The 21,849-nt window shown below is 43.5% G+C and overlaps 1 protein-coding gene across 4 annotated transcripts in view; it reads left to right on the forward strand.

Annotated features, from left to right (window-relative positions):
• The first annotated feature begins 1,134 nt into the window (after nt 1-1,134).
• The window catches only part of SLC35G2 (solute carrier family 35 member G2), a 35,263-nt gene continuing 14,548 nt past the window's right edge, over nt 1,135-21,849 (forward strand). The window contains exon 1 of one of the 4 annotated variants that reach the window (XM_083178454.1): nt 1,135-1,389. The gene's annotated coding sequence lies outside the window, so the exon portion shown is untranslated. Of the gene's footprint in view, nt 1,390-1,580; nt 1,797-7,424; nt 7,523-21,849 lie in introns of those variants that run through there. The other 3 variants (XM_083178457.1, XM_083178455.1, XM_083178456.1) reach the window with 3 other exon arrangements.

A 21,849-nucleotide genomic window follows, 5' to 3' on the forward strand; every position in this document is an offset into this window, starting at 1 on the left:
ACTCTGGATTCCGTAACTGGTAGCGTTCGGTCCAGGGGGTGACCTGTCCGGTGGTGTCCTGTCTGGGGTGGTGGGGCTTTACGTGACAGTTGTCACCAGGGAGAGGAGGAGGGAGAGAATAAAGCCTCCCTTTATGGTCCGGGCATGTAGCAAAAACCGGACGGTCCGGACTACACGGGGAGGCTGTAATCTCCCCTGCCCCATGTCCCTAATGATAGCTATCACAGGGACCCCAATATACATTGCTGAGCAAACGGCCAACATATCTTCTCCCTACTAAAGATCATTGGGTGATCTATACATTACTCATAGTGACTACCTTGTTATGTCTTCATCAGAAGATGGATATGTTAGCCTTCTATGTGTTCTACCATTAGAGCCATTTATCACAGAGGATATAGAGAAATCAGTGGAAATGCTGCACCGTACACCGTAGTCCTTCCATGGGCAGCAGGCACTGTTTCCACATATATGTCTCATTCAGATGCATCTAGGCATACAGTCATTTTTTTAATGGCCACAATTAACTTACTCTAGCTAACTACTGAGTATCTCTGATGCCAGACTGGACATAATCACATTATAGCAGTGCAGTAACGACCTGCTGTAATGATCTGCAGATTATGAATAACAGCTTGTGTTCTACACCCCATCCCTAGCCGGTTCTGCAGCCATCTGAAAGCAAGAGAACGACGCAACAACAGCTGCCCTTCAGTAATCACTGATACCCAATAAAATGCTATTTCTCTGCACGCTGATTTTATTTCCAGCATTGCAGGCTGTGCCCAACCCAAACACAATGGGCACTCCTGGAGCCCTGCTCTCGGCAGTTTGGCTTTGCAAGGGTTGTACCGCAAATGAGCAAGAGAAATAAGAGTAAGGACTGTGGAGAGGTCCTGTCCGTGCACATCCAGACAATAAAGGAACAAACGGCTCATGACAGACTTGCCAGGTGCCCCCGGGCTCTGGTGCTCATGCGCAGATTTATCCTGGTAGCATTCATGCAGCTCTGTCACTTCCCCCCTCCGCCTGCTGCAACCTCCGTCCCTATTTCCTTTCCTGCATGTTTGACAAATGCAATCAGAAAGAGAAGAGCGAGATATACAGGAGGAGGGAGGGGTTGGGGGGGGGGGGGGGTGGGGGAGCAGGAGGTGGGGAGATCTTACTGCCTTCCTAGAATCACCCTCTAGCCAGAACTGCAGCTCCCAGTAGACATAGACAGAGGGGATATTGGAGGGGATTCACCTTTTGCTGAGCGGTGCAGGGTTATCACAGATACTAGGGATGGATAAGAAAGTCAACTGATGATAATGTCTCGCTCCCAGAGAACTCCCTCCTGGTGAATGCACCAGCACCTATCTGTGCAAACTCCACCCGATCCTACAAGAGGTAACGATGGGCTGGTTTGGTGTATATTGAATTGGGCTGGGGGGGGGGGGGGGGGGGGCATGGGATGGTGAGATAAGTGGCACTCTGCATTGCCAAGGGGTTAAAAAAAAGGGGTGGTTTGGCTCATTACAAAGCGTTTTATTCATAGGGACAAGGCAGGGTATGCATTATTTCCAATACTCTATGTTAGAGGTACCGCACAGCTCACTCACGGGGAGTCTGGAGGCGTCATAAGCGATGTCCTTGGTGCTGAGAGACTACTCCAGTGTCCTTGGTTCTGAAACGTCTCATCCGCTGTCCGTGGTGCTGATGTTTCTACACCGCTGTCCATGGTACTGAAGATCTGGCTCACCTAACCAAAATGTATTTGCCAATGTCTAGGTAACCTGGTGAGATTACATGCCATGGTAATTATTTATATACTGTGAGGGAAGCAATCACAGTATATATTATAGTATTCTAATATTTATCATTTGTGCTATGATGGTTCCCACTTGTTCATGGTGAGACCAACATAATTGCTTGTAGACCAGGCATAAATCACTATTAAGTCAACTGAACAGTATATACAATTCAAATGTTTCATGGAATTAAGTAGAGCCATATAGTGTTGCATTGTTTCTAACGGAAAAAGAACTTTTCACTTCAATTGATTAACTGGTCAGGCTTCCCCAATATATTCTTTCATTTTGCTGCTTGACTACTATTTATTGTACATTTTTGCTTTGATTATAGCTAATGGTAGTGTTTAAGTAAGCCTATTGTATATATTTGTTACATATACAATACTATATATATATATATATATATAGATATAAATATATATCTATATATATATATATATATATATATATATATATATATATATATATATATATATAGTTGTCTCCAAATAATTAAAAACGAAACAAATTATTAGCTATAGATCAGTGATTGTTCTAAAATAGACATAGCAGTGCATTAAAAGTAATACATTGCTGATTTATTTGTGCTCGTTTTGTTTTTATGAATCACTGCTTTTTTCCACCCAGCCTTAAAATATGGATGAGGAGATAATTAGAATGTAATCACAGTGTGGTTATTCTGTCATTTTAGCCTTCTCAGTAATGAAGAAATAAACCAGATTTGACAGTAACCAAAGAAAAGATAAAATAAAATAATGGTAATTGTGACAATTCTGTAGATCATTGGATGAGTTATAACTTGTTTGAGCCAATTCGCTATATTACTGAGGATCAAAAATATATGTGTAGAGGAAACTTATTGCCATCCACTGTAATCTGGATCATAGTGTCTCAAAACACCATTGATTCATTTGTCTTGTATCATTGATCAAAGAGATGGGAAATTGTACTAGGAAGTGATTTATTAACATATGTGTTTCATAGTAATGCAGATAGACTAAAACATGAAGCTAAGGGGACAGGATCCAGGCTGCCAGCCAAATGTAACATAAATATACAATGCGTTGGATTGATATAATAGATACCCTGTGCGTTTAAGAACAAATTGTAACTGAGGTTTTACAACTGTTTGCAGAGATGCGGGCTGTGGGGAGATAGTGGATGTCATCTGCGCAAGCAGGAAGTGTCATGGTTATTGGCTGGGCTCAGCTGCATATATGACATTAAGTGATACAGTCACACCGTTTAACACTGCTTAAAATGTTTGCTGTGAGAGGTCAAGAAAGATAGAACATTGGAGTTTAATTTGTTTGCTTATATCTACATTCATTATTGAAGCCACTTTGGAATCACTAAATTCTATGGGCCCTGCAAGATGAAAGACATTGATGTGATGAGGCCAGATCACACATACTGGGGGAGCATTTATGGAAGTGTTTTAACTAGTGTAAATAGGAGTTTTATTGAGAAATCCATATCTGTGTATATAGAATTCCCCATTCATTCCAGATTTTCTTTAAAATGCATAAAACAACCACATTCTGCCTTTGTGTGTAATGCCTGGACAGGTAACATGTGTATGATCATAGAATTCATTGATCTCTATGGTAATTGTGGCCTTGTTATAGACATATCAGAAAAAGCACATGCTGCTCCTATGTGTCTCCAGTGTTTTAATGTCTACTAAGGATGTGTTTACCATAAAGAACATTGGGGCAGATGTATTAAGCCTTAACAAGAGATAAATGCAAGGGTGATAAAGAGAGATAAACGTCCAGCCAATCACCTGCTAACTGCCATGTTACAGGCTGTGTTTGAAAAAAGTCAGTAAGGAGCTGATTGGCTGGACGTTTATCTCTCCTTATCACCCTTGCATTTATCTCTTGTTAAGGCTTAATACATCTGCCCCAATGATCCATATAATTACAGCCATGGAAGCTGTACTCAACTTTTGACATATCCAGATAACTGAAGTACAGGTAAAACACTAGCCTGGTGTGTATGAGTCCCTATTTATTATAGTTGTCCCATACACAAGACAAACATGTCCACGATGATTCATGATATGTTAATTACACAGAACCACAAACTTGTATTGTGAAAATGGGTGTACAGTGTAAAGATATACAGTGAATCAGAGGCATAACCAGAACTGCTGTATGTGGGCCCCGTAGGAACATATTGAAGGGGCCTGTGTACCAATGCTTTTTGAGATGTGCCTTTCTTCAGCAGTTATTATTTTTATGCCCCACAATATTGCCCTAGTTCATTGTAGGAACCATAGTGGTGCCCTAGTTAATATTATACCCCCATAGTAGTGCTCTAGTTAATATTAAACCCCATAGTAGTGCACTATCTTTTTTAACCTTTGTAATGCTCTTGTTTACTGCCTTTGTGGTGTACACATTATTCCACATAGTATCCCTAATTCAAATGATCACACACACCCTGATATCCTATTACCCAGGATGACCGATAGTTGGTAATATGCGTGCCGTGGGCTGTCTAATTAGCCCTGATAAGCCAGCCATGCCACGGCATATTGGGGATATTGTTTTGCCTGCCTCATGCAGACAAAGCAAAATCCCCCATAACAGCCCCATCCTGAAGACTGTTGTCTCTCCTCCACCATGATCACTGCTTCCCACACTAGAGTACAGGACTTTGTCCGTGCTGCACCCCTTCAGTGGAATGCACTCCCTCGCTCTATTAAACTCTCCCCGACTTTTTCAAAGCTTCAAATGGGCACTGAAAACTTACCTATTCATCAAGCATACTCTTCCACTGCATAAACTAGCTGGTTCTCCGACCCCTTGCCTGTTTACATCCTGCTATCTAGCCACCACCCACTTGCTTGCACCTCTTGTAATCTGTCTGTCTGCCCTTCCTACTAGATTGTAAGCTCCTCCGAGCAGGGCCCTCTACCCTCCTGTTGTCAAAGCCCACTTCTCTTCACATTTCACTCACAGCTCTCCTATTATCAAACACTCAGTGACCATCTTCGTCCGCATACCCATCTCCATCATTGGCCTCAAGCCTCTAGTTGTATGTTAATTTGAGTCCTCACTACTTATATTTAAGCTGTAATATGTATTGAACTGTGGCGCTCTTTATTTGTACTCTATTTTTGTTATTTATTCAATGTAATGCCAAGTTTTGTCTCCCTGTACTGTTCCTATGTACGGCGCTGTGAAACACTTGTGGCACCTTATAAATAAAATTATAATAATAATAAATACTAATAATGACACATTACAGTGCCCTCCAGTTCATATTGTGCCACATTAAAGTGTCCCCATTATAATATCCACTACACACACCGCTCACTGAAAATGTAATGTCAAACAGTTCAGGCTGGACAATATTTAGACTCAAATTGGTATGCAACTTTACAGCTCCTGCCCCCCCTTTCCCCCCCCCCCCCTATACAAACCCCTAAGCCTTTAGGCCCTATAGCAGTAACATCTCTTGAATCAACTATAGTTATATCCATGCAGTAAATGTTGTTGTTTAATGTAATCATGTACGGGGGACATAAAGTGAATGCTGCTTTTCAGAATAACAGTGAAAGCTGGTGTGCAGTATAAATATAAACAGTGAACTGTGGTATTCATAAACCATGAAAGTTGGTGTGCAGTGTAAACATATACAGTGAATGCTGGTGTTCACTGCTAACATATCCAGTTAAAGCTATCGTGCACTGTAATGCAAATTTTTATACACAAGAGAATTACAGAGAAGCAGCCATATTGATTTCCTAATCGAGGATAAATTAAATATCAATCTTAAATTCCAAACATTAATAAACACACTTGGTTATCTGCCAAGAGAAATGTTAACATGTCTGCGGGCATTTACATATGTTGGATGTTTTATTGAAAGTGAATAGGGCTATAAATTGTATTTTTTTCATGAACAGCTTAAGTATAATTTCTGATTTAACAGAATCAGTTGCCTTGCTTAAGCCCTGTACACACCGGGCGATAAAATGAGTGATAACGCTCATTCTGTTGCCCAATGCACGTTCCCGGTGGATCGTTTATGACTCCCTTCGTGTATGCTCTTGCCGATGACGGCACCCATTCTACCTTGTTTCTTGTATAAAAACTGTTTTGTCTGTTGTAACAAAATGGAAGCCATCTTCTAATAAACATTTAACATTCATTTAAATATAGAGAACTAGATAGCCTACTAAAAGTAAATGTCTTATTGGTTGCTGTGGGTTACAGAGCATTTGGATGTATTATAGTAGATCTAGTTGTAACATATTTTTCTTAAATTCAGTAATTATGAATAAGGTTACTTAGACACCATGCACTTCTAATGATGACTGTAGTCACTTATTGTGACAACACAAAGTAGCTTATTACTAGGAAATGTCCTACTGTACTATTGTAATATTCTTTTTGATACATTAATAAACACATTTATAATAATTATAGTTCATTAAAAAAATAATCAACAAATAATAAAACTATTAATAATAGTAATGCACATAAGTCCTAGCTAATTGTTACAATTAATAATGTAATTAAAGAAATATTCTACAGAATATGGTAATTATAGGGTAATTATACAGTAAATTAAATCAGTTACATTATTTATAAAATAAACCAAAGGTGCACACAGAATCTAGTCACCGGAATCCGCTCAGCCCCTGGTCCCTGCAGTCCAAGAATGATTTATTCTCCCCTTTGCCCTATTTTTAAGAAGTCACTACTCACAGTGCCTGTAACCAATAAAGGGCGAGCATACAGAGTGAGAGTCACTGCCAATGGAAGGAACTAGGAGACAAGGAATACTGGAATCAAGGGGGTGTGGTATGCCAGACGACAGTTGGGCATGGACCCCGATGGGGGAGAATAGCCCTGTCAGTCGGGATCCTGACTGTCGGGCATTTTACAGTCGGGATTCCAATGTCAGTGGGTGAACTAACGGTCGGAATCCCGACTGTCGCTCCGTCATCCAACAACCAATCATGGATAGTGCTAGGTAAGGAGATGACAATAGAAGCCTATGAGTTTATGTGCTTGAGTGACAGAGCCAACATGCTTGAGAGACAGCTCAGCAGAGCTCAGCCAATGAGGAGAGTGCTACTATGTGGCGCTGCCCGATTTGCTGATGGGTCTCCAAGTGACACAAGTTCCAGGAAGGCTCTACAGTTGGGGGAAGAGAATCCATGTGTATACATGGATTAATTTTAGTTTGTTGGGTTTGCAAATTGCAGCTTGTTATTTTTTTCACACATTGATGCCTACATGGACCAAAGAGGACCAATCTACACTGGAGGTAGGTGAGTATCCTTATGGATAATTGCTTAAGCAGAGGACCAAAGGGCTACGGGACAGATTCTCTAAGCTTCAAAAGTGATAAAAAAGAGAGTGATAAACAGCCAGCCAATTGGCTCCTGCCTGACATTTTAAAAACACAGTCTGTGACATGACCGGTAGGAGCTGATTGGTTGACTGTTTATCACTCTCCATTTTATCATTTTGAAGCTTAGAGAATCTTGCCCTACATCAGTTGTAGGTTAGTATGGGAGAGCATGTATGTAGGTGTGCATGTATTTTTTTATTTAAGTTTTACTGTCACGGTGTGCGTCCTGTGTTTATTGTAATATTTGTTTTACAGGGGGAACTAAAGGTACCAGTATGTCCTTTATAGCCCTTCCTGTTGTTCTCCAAATACCAGTTTGCAGGGGAGACTTTCTGGGACTTGTAGTTCCACAGGTAAAACACGATATTAAAACTTAATGGTTATGAACTCTGCACTAAGTGCCTAGGGGTGCTGGGCATAGCATTGGGCTTCAGCCCTGTAACTTGGGTGTCCTAAGGAGGGGGGGCTTTTATTTGGGGTCCCAACTCCCCCAGACAGGGCTGACTAGTTGGAGGGTAATGCTACTGCCAAATGGACCACTATAAATGTGTTCCCCGGCTGTGTCATTACTTTACTGACTAGTAGAGCCTGGTGCTGGTTTCAAAAATACCAGGGACCCCTATGGCTCTTCTCCCTGCCCCCATCTTTCTGGAACCAGTCCAAGAGCCCTGTGCTGGTTCTTTAAATACAGGAGGACCTCAATAACTTTTTCCCCTGTAGTTTTAGAACCAGCACAGGCTCAAAGAGCCTGGGGCTGGTTATGCATAAGAGGGGGGAACTGCACACAGTTTTTCCCCACAACTTTAACCCTTTTTTTTAGTTTTCCAAACTGTAGTAATCTGAATGCTCCATGTTTTGTAGTGTTTGGCTGCCTGCAAACTTGGCTGCCAAATCACCATTGAATGATTTACCCAGTCTGTACAGGTCTGCGACAGAAACCGGTTGGTCAAGGCTGGAGCTGATGTTACAGGACCTCCCTTAAAACACTTGGGCGTGCTTGTATTTTTCCTGACACTTCCAGAAAATGGACGTTTACCACACCCAAACGTCGACTTCCTGTCGGTCGAATTGTTAGGGGATTGCTCCTTCTTTAATGGACAAAACCACGTGCACTGCAGGTGAGGCAGATATAACATGTGCAGGGAGAGTTAGATTTGGGTGGGATGCGTTCAAACTGAAATCTAAATTTCAGCATAAAAATAAAGCAGCCAGTATTCAGTTTGCACAGAAAAAAAAAACTCACTTAAATCTAACTTTCACTGCACATGTTACATCAGCTCCAACATGGCTTTGTCTACTAAAGAAGGAGTTTGCTTTTAAAAACTAACCTGTGTAAGGCATATGTCTGGCTTACACAGGGAAAACTATAGGATTCTACTGTTGCTTGTGCTGAGCCAACTGTAAACAGTATGATGATAGGTGAGACTACCACCTACATAGATATGCACCATGCTAAGCACAGACCCAGTTTTGACAGAACATATGTGGCATGCATACTTACAACTTCTAGAATGTTGAAAGAAAGGGAAGCCCCCCAGCACAGGGGATCCGTTAGAAGCTGCAGACCTCAATATTGATTGTGAGTCACTTTAAAGAATTACTATTCAACAAATGAATGCGGCATCTTGTCCCTCAGGAGAAGGGATTAAAGGGACAATTTACTACTCCAAATGAACTTATTTAGATCTGCATACAAGAAACCCATCCCCTGCATGCACTAGAGAAAGATTTTAAAATAAATAGCTTTCTCTGAGTTTTCTGGTATTTGTAAGGGTTGTGAACGAGACAGTACCGTAAATTGTTACTCCATTGCTATACTTATATGTTTCCATATAGTAGTGATATTTCCCAACTACCAGTAAGACTGATACTTTGTTTCCTTTTTTATTTTCTCTCTTTTGTAAACCCATATTTGCCTTTAGAGTGGACACAGTGGTAAAGGTACTAAATAGAGTTCTGTTAACGATGGGATGTTGTTATTTATTTAGCACTTTACCTTATTGGCAACATCTCATCTTCAATATAACTCTCATCTTAGTAAATTTAGGGCCTTACTTAGATCTCATTGCAGAACATAATTTGTTCTCAAAATGGGCAAAACCATGCGCACTGCAGGTGGGGCAGATGTAACATGTGCAGAGAGAGTTACATTTGGGTAGGGTGTGTGGAAACTGAAATCTAAATTGTAGCGTAAAAATAATGCAGCCAGTATTTACCCTGCACAGAAACAAAATAACTCACACAAATCTAACTCTCTCTACACATGTTACATCTGCCCTACCAGCAGTGCACATGGTTTTGCCCATTTTGAGAACAAATTTGACCAGATCTGAATAAGGCCCTTAGTCCACAGTGGAGTGAATATAAGTTGGTAACAAGGCACTTTGGTAAAAAACACATTGTGCTACATGTGGAGCCGATATAACGGCCCTTATTCTGGTCCATTCACAGCTGGGCTGCGTTTGCACAGGGACCAATGTTTTTGTACTGCGCATGTGCATTTCTGTGCATCTGCATAGGTAGGGTGCGTGCACCCATGGTGAACAGATTGTTTGCCATGTGCACGTACCCAGGACAGCGGGTGTGGGGCAGACAGGGGCATGGGACGGCCCATTCATTAGCATATGGGAACATGCTAATGAGGCCGGGCGCGAGTGGGGGGGGGGGACAGCTGCCCGCCCATTTCCTTCCCAGCATGCATGCATATGTAAGGCCCTTATTCTGATCGGTGCGGATATTCCCGCATTCTTACGGTGCGGTCCGCACGCCACGGTGTTTTGCCGCGTGCGGCCATCGTCCGTAGAAACGCCCACGTGTCCTCCGCATTCGGACGGACTCACTCTTTAAGAACAGGGCGTGTTTACGGACGACATACAAAGCATGCGTGTGCGGGAGAAACACTCCGATTCGGCACGGTATTACAGAGTATTACAGAGTATGCTCGGGAATACCGCATCCGAACGGGAGCCAAGCGGTGCTACCGCACGTAAGCGGAGTATTTACGCCAAACAACCCACTATGAAGTATCTTCTGCTATACATCACATGACCCACTTATTCAATTACCTATCCTCATAAAAAACTTCTTATTTTGAATTGGAATCAATTAGATGCCAATATATCCTTACAAGCATGCCTAACACATGCATTGCACACATTAACCCTTACAGCAATTGAAGTGCAATGGTTTCAATTAAAGCACTGACAAGCGTCCTATTAGTGAGTAATGAGTAAAGGAGTAGATTCTATTGGGTTCAGGTGTTAATGGTTGTAGTCATTAGGCGTACGTTCGCCTAGCGCATGAACGAGTGGTGTCCGCAAAGCAATAGTACACTTGTGGACACCGCACATTTCTGCCCTTTTTGATCGCGTGCATTCGGAGTGGTTTCCGAATGTACGCCCCCCAACATAAGTGTACTCCCCCGTGTCCGCCCATGTTTCCGCCCCGTTTTGCCCACTTTGAAACTACGCCCATGTGTCATTCCGCATGACGCCCATAATACGCCCCTATTTCCCGAATGATAGCGGTGAACAGTTCTGGACGGGATCTGGCCGAACTGGTACCGAGTCAAGGCGTGGCACATGCGCGTTGCGTTCTCCACGCATGCGCAGACGCCGTAAACACGCGATCCGAAAGTATGCGGTAAAGTCCGCGTCAATCAGAATAAGGGCCTAAGTGACTTGAGAGTCACTTTTATATGCGTGCACCTTCCACATCTTTTGATGGTCGTGAATCAATTAGAATAACCCCCAACAAGTGCAAAGCAATATATACATGTGAGGGTGGCATGTCAAAAATGTATATCAAAATTGCAGTGTAAAAATAAAGCTGCCCTGAATCTATTGGCTTCAGTACATGCAAAAGCAGCCAGTATTTACCCTGCATACAAACATAAAAAATTGTACCATTTCCTGGTGCATGGGTTTTTATTGCACTGTGTTCCCCACTTAGAATCAGCCCTTTCATGTCCGTTATCTAAAAGCGGATTGCATGTGCTAGCAGACGGATCAGTAGGTTACCGTTAGTGACCCCTTGTGTTTCTATGCGGGTGAGCTGTGATGTCTGCTGTTCTCTGATCAGACATGCTGTTTGAAAGCGTTCACATGGAAACATATTGCTGATTCTATGGCTGCAATGTATAACACTGTGCTCACACATGTGGGTTGTGAGGTTGCAGTTCTACTATTTGATCCTATACTGTTGCATTATTCACTGTTTTACTTATATCTCTTTCATGCCAAAATCCTGGGTCACTGAGCACAGGTTTCCAGTTGTGCCACAGAAGCAGCATTAAACCCATTCACACTGCAGGTTACTGCTGGGGGATTCCCCTCTGCCGGCGCTTGGCAATAACATCATCTCCAAGTGCCAATGAGCCGGCTCAGGTCACTCCACCCAGGTTTCTTTTTTTCAATGACCCTTTCACACCAAGCCGTGACCCTGGTAATCTTGGCAGTAGACAGGGTCAAAGCTATGCTGTGAAAGAGGTATAAATACTACATTTCTACTGTAACTCAAACATCTACTTGCACTTTATTTTTTCTACTATATTTCATGCATATATTTAGGTACTTTATTTTTACTGCACTTTACAGTCTTCTGTAATCACATAATTCACACTGCAGTGAGCGTTACAATGTACTTAGCAGCAGTGGCTATGGTGGTAGTTTCACTAAGCAGAAGCTGATACATCAGTGCCGTCTTTCCCATTGGGCTTAATGGGCAGTTGCCCAGGGGCCCAAGGATTCTAGGGGCCCACCCCAATGGGAAATATGGCACTGCCCTGGGGAGCTGCTGCTGCGGCGGTGGATGGCAGGCAGCAGGGTCCAGGCAGCAGGGATCCAGGAAGCGGTGGCTGTGAGCATGTAGCGCTATTTGCAAGGCGTGAAGCGCTGCTGAATTTGAAATGATATTAAAATGAAGATCCGGATGCTGATTGGGTGAATTCTCTCAGCCAATGAGCGTCCAGCAAGTCTTTTAAAAATGTTTTCAAATTCAGCAGCGCTTCCCGCCCCGCCGCCCAGCAAATAGCGCTACAAGCTCCCAGCCGCCCCTGCCTGGAACTTCACTGCCTGGATCCATTACTGTACATAGGTGGGGGGGGGGGGCCCGTGCTGATGTTAAGATGGCCCTGCATACAGTGACAAGTTAGTTGATTGTTCGACAATTCATCTGAATGAGCTTCCCATTGAATATGTATGGCCCTCTCTCCATGTCTAAACATTGCTGTTAAGAAATTTATTTTATTGCCCCTGATGAAAGTCTGGACTGAAACACACTGGGCCTAATTAAGGATTTGGTCCATCACCTTTACACAAAAAAATTAGGGAAATCGGGTCTTCAATCCGAAATCATGGGTAGGAAGTGTTGCTATCTAGATACAATGGGTGAGATTTAATAAGATGAGAAATTCAGAAAGTGAGAGATTTGGTAAGAAATCTCCAATTTTTTTTTAAAGCGGCAATCATTTACACTGCAAACCCAGTTGGATTTTGCCGTGTAAATGATTGCCGCTTTAAAAAAACTGGAGATTCCTTCCCAAATCTCTCACTTTCTGAATCTCTCATCCTATTAAATCTCACCCATAATCCATGAATGTTCGTTAATTCCTATTTCTTAAAAATAGTTTTAGCATAACCCAGGGCTAGGAAGCTGTTCAAACCTTGCATGTATCATTTTGACTTCAGGACTTAGGGTTTTATTATCTTAGATAACACATGGACACAGGACATTTTGCTTTTGTACATATAAGCCCTGATTCAGGACCGCTTGCTAAGCATCAGTCGTTTGCTGCTTAGAGAGTAACATAAAGCAGCCCACCGCCCTGCCGAATGCTCTGCCCCCCTTTGGTCACCGACCATTGAATGATTTTGTCCCCGCACACAAGGCTATGAATGGATGTATATGCAAAACATCCATTTGCATGCATGTGGGGGACCGAGGCGTGTAAGGGGGAAGGGAGGGTGGGGGTGGGATTTCAATGACTCGCAAAGCTGTGGAATACGCAGCGTTGCAATTCAATTGGAATAAGGACCTAGGTTTGCTGCAGCATGAACGTCGCTTCCTTTGCCCCCCGGCATTGCAAATGTGTATGCACTTACCCCGCTAGATCTCCGCCACCGCCATAATCGGCATAGACTCATTTTGTGCGTATGAGTCGTTATATTGTTTCTGAGCAGGGTAATTACTGCATAGGCAAAGTCGAGGGGGGGGGGTGTTCTGGTTGCCCTGAAATCCCCTTCTACTTTACAAGTTCTTTCAATTAGGACAACTATAGCACTGGTATATAATATGATCAATATAGCTGCCGTCACATCATGCAGTGTAAGTGACAGAGCAGAGCTGCTGCACCTGCCTAGTGTAACAGCTTCTTCTACTGCATTTACTGTGTGTGTGTGGATCTGAGCCCTCAAACATGTTAATTGACCAGAGAGTAGCTGCCAGGATGAAGAGACAGGAGCGCTTACATGTAGTGGGAGATTATGATCTTAGAAAGTCCAGTACTGGTTCTATTATGGTTGTGCATTTATATGTTATGATATATTTAAACATTTCCTGATCACTTATACATATACTATAGACCATCTGTACTGTTAAATATTAATACTGTACTCCATACAGTATCCAGTGTATAAAAAGACCAATTTTCAGGGCTGTTACCGCTCCCCCAGACTCCCGTACTTACTCCAATATGCTACAGAGTGGGAGATTGTGGATTAAATTAGGAGACCCCCCTCTAAAAATCCTGCGTTTGCCATTGTACTAGATGCTTTATTTTTACACTGCAATATAGACAGCAATTTCAACACACCCCACACAAATCTAACTCTCTCTGCACATTTTATATTTGCCCAACCCCCCCCCCCCCCCACAGCGCACATGGTTTTGCCCATTTTGAGAACACATTTGCCCTATGATCAAGTCTGAATTAGGCCCATTCTTGTAAAAGGAAGGTGGATAATGAGAGATGAGGTTATGAGTTACAGTATGTCAGAGGGGTCAAATATAACACATGAGAAAAGTTAGCTGAGGACATTAGTGTAGACGGCTTCATATGCTGAAGAATCTTGTAGCAGATTTTATCCTTTCACAACTGCTTACAGTATTTATCAGCACTTAGAGGAAATTGAAGCTACGGTTATGTTGCATTCAGGAGGAATTGAAGATATGACAGCAGAGGTAGGGGTGTACGTTCCTACCCAGTGCCCAGAGGTCAAATAGACGGCGGTGCCCTCTCTGGTACTGCAGCTTTGACTTGGACCTGATCTGACGTCTGTCAGGGCTGGTTTTAAGGGGTTATTCAGACCTGATCAATGTTCTGCAAAATTGCAGAGCCCTGCAGTCAGATAGAGGCCGCCCAACCAGATCGATGACCCGCCCTGTGCATGGCTGAGAACGGCTTGCGAAAATCTCCCAAATCCATGCGCAATTCACTTACCATCTAATGATTTTCCCAGTGTGAACAAGCAGTTCACCACGCCCGCTCGCACCTAGCGGCTGCACATGCATATAAATGTATATGCGCAGCCGGTCACCATCGCTCCCCTGCACAAAGGGGAGCAAATGGACCCAAATAAGGTCCCTAGAATGTATGGGGCTAAACCCACCCAAATCTAATTCTCTCTGCACATGTTACATCTGCCCCACCTGCAGTGCACATGGCTTTGCCCATTTTGAGAACAAATTTGCCTTGCGGTCAGGTCCGAATTAGGCCCAATATTCCATTTCACATTTATTACAGATTTTGCTAACATTCCGACTCGTAATTTCTCCCTGAAGAAAACATTTTAGAGTCTCACTAATCATTCTTGAACATAAATTGGACCCTTATTAGATTTATTTTGCTCATTACATACACTGCATTCTTGTTATTCAAGACTAATGACTCTAGCTAGGATTCCTAATACATGCTCATAATAAAACACATTTAGGAAGCGTGGCAGTGCACAGCAGCGCAGGTTCTCTTCTATGACAGCATCTGTCTGCTTGTGCCACATTGCATTTGGGTTTAGGTGTGGAATGTGGAATCAGAGATAGCAGCACCACTGTGCATACAGTAGGATTGCACAGACAGATGGATGTAGTTGTACCAGGGTCGGATTATAGGTGGTCGTCCTGGGCCCCCACACATTTGGGCCCCCCCATACCAACCCTGCAGCAACCCCTAATGTCCGGCACCCGCCCCCTCCCCTCATGCTCCTCTGTTCATCTGGGAGTAGCTGCCCAGAGCACCAGCTGTGATCAACTTGGACGGGCGTGCAGGTGGCCTATGTCACAGCAGGTGCAGCAGATGGCTACAGCACCTTTGTAGCTCCAGGGTAGCATCTGGACTCCCTTCATCAAGGGTGGTGTTGGGGGCGGAGCCAAAAAGAAGGGCAGTGCTCAAGTCAACCAATGGGCGTTATTGGGGGCAAAACCAAAGCACTGCACTCGGACATGGGAAATTTAAATGTCACCGGGAATGGATGAAGAAAACTGGGGCTTGTGCTGAGACTCCTGGAAACAGCAGCAGTGGATTATGGGGGGGGGGGGTTACTTAGGCTGCCACATTGCTGATGACTCATACATTCCTGCAATTAGATAGATGCCACCCAACCAGAGTGATAGACCACCTTGCACATGGCTGCGAACGGCTTGCGAAAAACTTGCCGTTTGCGGCTAGAAGCAAATCCATACACAACTCACTCAACATACCACCCACAAATGGCGGCTGCCTGACAGTCAAACAGCAGCCGGCTTACGATGAAAAAAAAATTGCTGATTTTTGTTTCTGTTTGACAACATGCATGCGTACTGTGATCTGTATACGTGCGCAATCATTCGATAATCGGTTGCCCTGTTAATTCGCACAACAGCAATCAGGTCTGAATAACCCAAGACCTTTAGAGGCTGTAGGCACTTAAAAGATTTTGGTGCCCCCATATATATCTCATTCAAAATATACAGTATAATAAACTGTAAAATACATTTACATTTTTGTATAATATAATATAATAAGGAAAATAATGTTTATTTCTGCATACTTCCCCTTTATATAACAGCTGTTTAAAACGCAATCAATTGGCCTTCTTCAGGGGCTAATGATGCATTAGCCAAGCTCACCATGGGCTCATTGGATCCCGTTTTACATGGGTGGAGTCATGTATGTAAACAAAAGCCGAAACCATTGAGTACAGCAGTATGCGGTCATTAGGTCAAAAGTGTCTAGGTGGACAGTCGAAAGATCGACCATTATTGGTCGACAGCCAAAGATCAACGCATGAGAAAGGTCGACATGCATTAGGTCTACATGGCCAAAAGGTGGACACGAGCAAAATGTTGACATGAAAAACAGTTGACAGTCGAAATGCACCCAATGCATGTTGACCTTTTTTCATGTGTTGACCTTTTTGACTTACGTCCTAGACACTTTCGACCTAATGATCCATGTACAGTGGGCACTTTGGTGCCTTCCGGCATTGCTGCTCTACTGTGTTGTTATGAATAACTGACTTTCTAAACCATTAGCCTTGGGAACAATGAGTGGGCAGCATTGTGTTTCCATGGTCACAGATGTTGGTGAGGAAGGTCAGGTACCATCAAGTGGCAGCATTAGAATGTTCCTTTCAGCAGTTCATTTTAGTTCTTTCAAGAAAGAAGCCACTAGGCTGTAGCACCCAGCTAATTTATTGATCAATAGGTACTATCTTTCAAGTGGAGCTATGGGGCTTACACACGGGGCAACACTGCTGAGCAAACTGAGCTATGTAGAACGCTCAGCAAGATCGCTCAGCACACAGAGCTGCACAGCGACTGTCAGGGCCAGTGTTCCGGTGAGAACACTGGCCCTGACCCCTGACCGGTGATTAATTAGATTTATCCTGCATGGTGGATATTAATCGTCGGGCGATTCCGACGTGCAGGGCCTTGCATCGCAATCGTTATGGTCCCTACACATGGAGCAATGTAGGAGCATTTTCTAAGCAATCATTAATGATCATTATAAAATGCCCTTAAATCGCCCCGTGTGTAGGTCCCATTACCATTATACAGAATCATGAGAACAGATAAAGTGAGCTGAGTTCCCACCCACTGCCCCTGTGCACGGCTGCAAAGGTGTACGCAGCCATGCACACAAGGGGACAAAGGAATATTCCTTTGCCAGTGAACCAGAAGACAGGCCATAATGCCCACAGCTGAAGTACCCCTTATACAAAATGTCCACAGTGAGTGCACTTTATACACATATATGTCTCTGGCCCTCTAGCAGCATATTTTCCTCTGTTCTTCACTTCAGTAGCAGTGGCAGCATCACATACGCCGTACCAAAATAGGAAGCCACTGGGATAGGCTTTTCTGTTGGAATTACTGTACAGGGCTGTAGTGGAGGTTAATCTTAGTTCACCCCACAATTACAGGTGTTGGAACTCTGTTACAGCCAGTGCCCGTCCCTCCACACACACTTTAAACCCTGGTTAAGCAATGATTGTGTGGCACTGGCACCCCAGAGCAGGGACTATCCTAGGTGCCACTTTTGAACAGTGTAGCAGACTGAGCTGCTACACTTTTGACCAGGTTACTAAGAAACCAGGTTGGGTACAAACTGGAGGACTCTGAGACCCAGGATCACTGCTGCTGCCTGGAAAGTCCTGGAAGTCAGAAAGTGCCAGGATTGGCTACCATGCACCATGTGATATTAGATGCTGGAGAGAGCTACAGGAAGGCATGTGAGCTAAAGTGTGCTGCAGAGAGCTCAGAGGAGTCTGAGTACAGAGCAGAGTGCAGAAGTTGGGAGCAGTGCTTGACCTGACCTCATGCTGACAGAAGGTCATGGTCAGGGACAGAGAAGCAGGGAGTCCCCATTTTGGTCCAGCAGACCTCCGGCGGCTGAGTATGGCAACGTGGTGGCACCCACACTAGCGCGCTGGGAGGAAAGAGTCTGAGAGCAGCCTGTGAGCATCTGACAGAGACCCGCAAGTGATAGTGACTGGCAGGAGCCAGCGACGGCAGTTGAGGAGAGACTGCCACAATTGTTTGTTTGATGTTTTAGATCTTTCAGCACTTCACCATTCTGATTGCTGCCAGGTAAAGTATGGAAAAGATTAATGGTCAAGGATCCTCCCCATTCTTTTTGTCTGTGGCCCCATGACTACCCATAATCACAAAGCTCCACAGAACAAAATGACAACATATTCCATATTTTAAGAAAATTAATATTTCACCGATAAATTTAAATGTCCAGGTTTTTGTTGTACTGGCAGGATCATTTCTCCCAGCACATTCACTCTCCTCTTAAAAGATGTACACATGCCTATAAAATAATGAAGACTGTAATAGCCTTTAATGCTGCTTCCTTAGGCAAACTTCACTTACGTCATTCAATCCCATTTACTTTTATCAGATTTGTAAAGATTTATTTAATTGTCCCTTGTTTCCCTAGAAGCCTTTGGAATGTTAGCCCTCATTAGCATGTCCCTCGCTGCCTCCGCTACCTCTTATCTCCTCATCCTCTTGGGAACATATCCTTTGTTTTAGTTGTGTCTTTGTATGTATTGATCTCTACTGATGGTATTAGTTGTGTCGCCCCTTATTTATTCATGGGTGGTTCTGTTTATATTTTGCTCATTGCCCGAGCTCTGCAGAATCAGTGGTGCCTTATAAATAAGCAACAATGATGACGAGAGAAAAGAAACGTATCTGGTATAATTGCATTGAATAAGTAAATGAACAATTGCTATGTTTTGACTGCAAAAACATTTATTCCTATACTGTTCAGATGGAAACTGAATGTATGTAATGTGTTATAACCATGTGGCTAAAGTCTAACAATCCTGCATCAGTTCTTCATTGCTTATACACGTAAGATGACCAATCTCGCATCAGTCCTTCATTGCTTATACATGTACTGTAAGATGACCAATCCCGCATCAGTCCTTCATTGCTTATACATGTAAGATGACCAATCCCGCATCAGTCCTTCATTGCTTATACATGTAAGATGACCAATCTCGCATCAGTCCTTCATTGCTTATACATGTAAGATGACCAATCCCACATCAATCCTTCATTGCTTATACATGTACTGTAAGATGACCAATCCTGCATCAGTCCTTCATTGCTTATACATGTAAGATGACCAATCCCGCATCAGTCCTTCATTGCTTAAACATGTAAGATGACCAATCCCGCATCAGTCCTTCATTGCGTATACATGTAAGATGACCAATCCCGCATCAGTCCTTCATTGCGTATACATGTAAAATGACCAATCCTGCATCAGTCCTTCATTGCGTATACATGTAAGATGACCAATCCTGCATCAGTCCTTCATTGCTTATACATGTACTGTAAGATGACCAATCCCGCATCAGTCCTTCATTGCTTATACATGCAAGATGACCAATCCCGCATCAGTCCTTCATTGCGTATACATGTAAGATGACCAATCCTGCATCAGTCCTTCATTGCGTATACATGTAAAATGACCAATCCTGCATCAGTCCTTCATTGCGTATACATGTAAGATGACCAATCCCACATCAGTCCTTCATTGCTTATACACGTAAAATGACCAATCCCGCATCAGTCCTTCATTGCGTATACATGTAAGATGACCAATCCGCATCAATCTTTCATTTCTTATACAGATAGGGCAGGTCCCATCTTGGCAGGGGATGGCGCTGGCGACGCCAGCCGCCATCCCCCGCCAGCGCCATATTGATGGCGAGAAGGGGACGCGCGCGCACGAGAGGCGTGCGCGTCCCCTTCCGACTGAGCTTCCGTCGCTTCCCCGGGTCACCGCCGGCTTGTCGGCGGTCACCCGGGGTCCCCACCGCCTGCCCGCAACCCCCCTAACCCTGTCCGTCTCCCTGAGGCAGAGACGGACAGGGTTTCCGTCGCCCCGTCGACGGAGACTGAGACGCGCGTGCGCGTGAGAGGCATGCGCGTCTCAGTCTGATGGATGGCGAGGCTGCTGGCGGATAGCCAGCGGGGACGTTCTGGCGATCCGCCAGCCAGGATGTAGCCTGCCCCATCTGTACATGCAAGATGACCAATCCCGCATCAGTCCTTCATTGATTTTACATGTAAAATGACCAATCCTGCGTCAGTCCTTCATTGTTTATACACGTAAAATGACCAATCCCGCATCAGTCCTTAATTGCTTATACATGTAAGATGACCAATCCCGCATCAGTCCTTCATTGTGTAAAAATGTAAGATGACCAATCCCGCATCAATCCTTCATTGCTTATACAGGTAAGATGACCAATCTCGCATCAGTCCTTCATTGCTTATACACGTAAAATGACCAATCCCGCATCAGTCCTTAATTGCTTATACATGTAAGATGACCAATCCTGCATCAGTCCTTCATTGCTTATACATGTAAAATGACCAATCCCGCATCAGTCCTTCTATGCTTATACATGTAAGATGACCAATCCTGCATCAGCCTTCATTGCTTATACGTGTAAGATGACCAATCCTGCATCAGTCCTTCATTGCTAATACACGTAAAATGACCAATCCCGCATCAGTCCTTCATTGTGTAAAAATGTAAGATGACCAATCCCACATCAGTCCTTCATTGCTTATACACGTAAAATGACCAATCCCGCATCAGTCCTTCATTGCTTATACATGTAAGATGACCAATCCTGCATCAGTCCTTCATTGCTTATACATGTAAGATGACCAATCCCGCATCAGTCTTTCATTGCTTATACAGGTAAGATAACCAATCCTGCATAAGTCCTTCATTGCTTATACATGTAAGATGACCAATCCTGCTTCAGTCCTTCATTGTTTATAAATGTAAGATGACCAATCCCGCATCAGCCTTCATTGCTAATACATGTAAAATGACCAATCCTGCATCAGTCCTTTATTGCTTATACATGTAAGATGACCAATCCCGCATCAGTCTTTCATTGCTTATACAGGTAAGATAACCAATCCCGCATAAGTCCTTCATTGCTTATACATGTAAGATGACCAATCCTGCTTCAGTCCTTCATTGCTTATACATGTAAAATGACCAATCCTGCATCAGTCCTTCATTGGTTATACATGTAAGATGACTTGCTGCTACAGTATGTTAAATCCAGTAGACATGTCTGTAGCAATGCAATTATATATATTCTCATACTAATGAATGTATTCATGTGGCACCGATGTTAGATATTTTTTATAGAGGTGACTGTAACCTTGTAACTATGGATTTTGGGCTAGGCTTTAATGAAAAAGTGAGGGAGTGAGTTCCTGAAGAGGGTTCAGAGTGAAAAAAAACCAAAGGCTGAGTGGCGGTAGCAATCTGTGGAAGAGCGGATAGAGCAATAGGAGTGTGGATGGAAATGAGGTTGGAAATGTAGGATGAGGCTAAATTATTATATACTTTGTGACCAGAGGTAGATGCAGGATTTATGTTCTCGCACTCTGTGAGCTAGTGAGCTGGAAGTGTGCTGAATATTTGTGGTTTTTTTTTGTGGGTACAATTCAAGAATCTAAGGAGGTAATTCTGGTTGATTTGCCCAGATGCGAATTCGCATCCTTGCGAGTCAACCTAACTCTGCCTTGCGATTGGTGGTACGCCTGTGGGGTTACACCCACATTATTCAATGGTCGATGACCATCAAATGATGTGGAAGGTGCACGCATATGTAAGGTTGCTCTGAGCAGGGCTTGCACCGGCCCTGCTTAC

This window comes from Crinia signifera, chromosome 3 (assembly GCF_055691185.1).
Source record: "Crinia signifera chromosome 3, ASM5569118v1, whole genome shotgun sequence".
Taxonomy (NCBI): domain Eukaryota; kingdom Metazoa; phylum Chordata; class Amphibia; order Anura; family Myobatrachidae; genus Crinia; species Crinia signifera.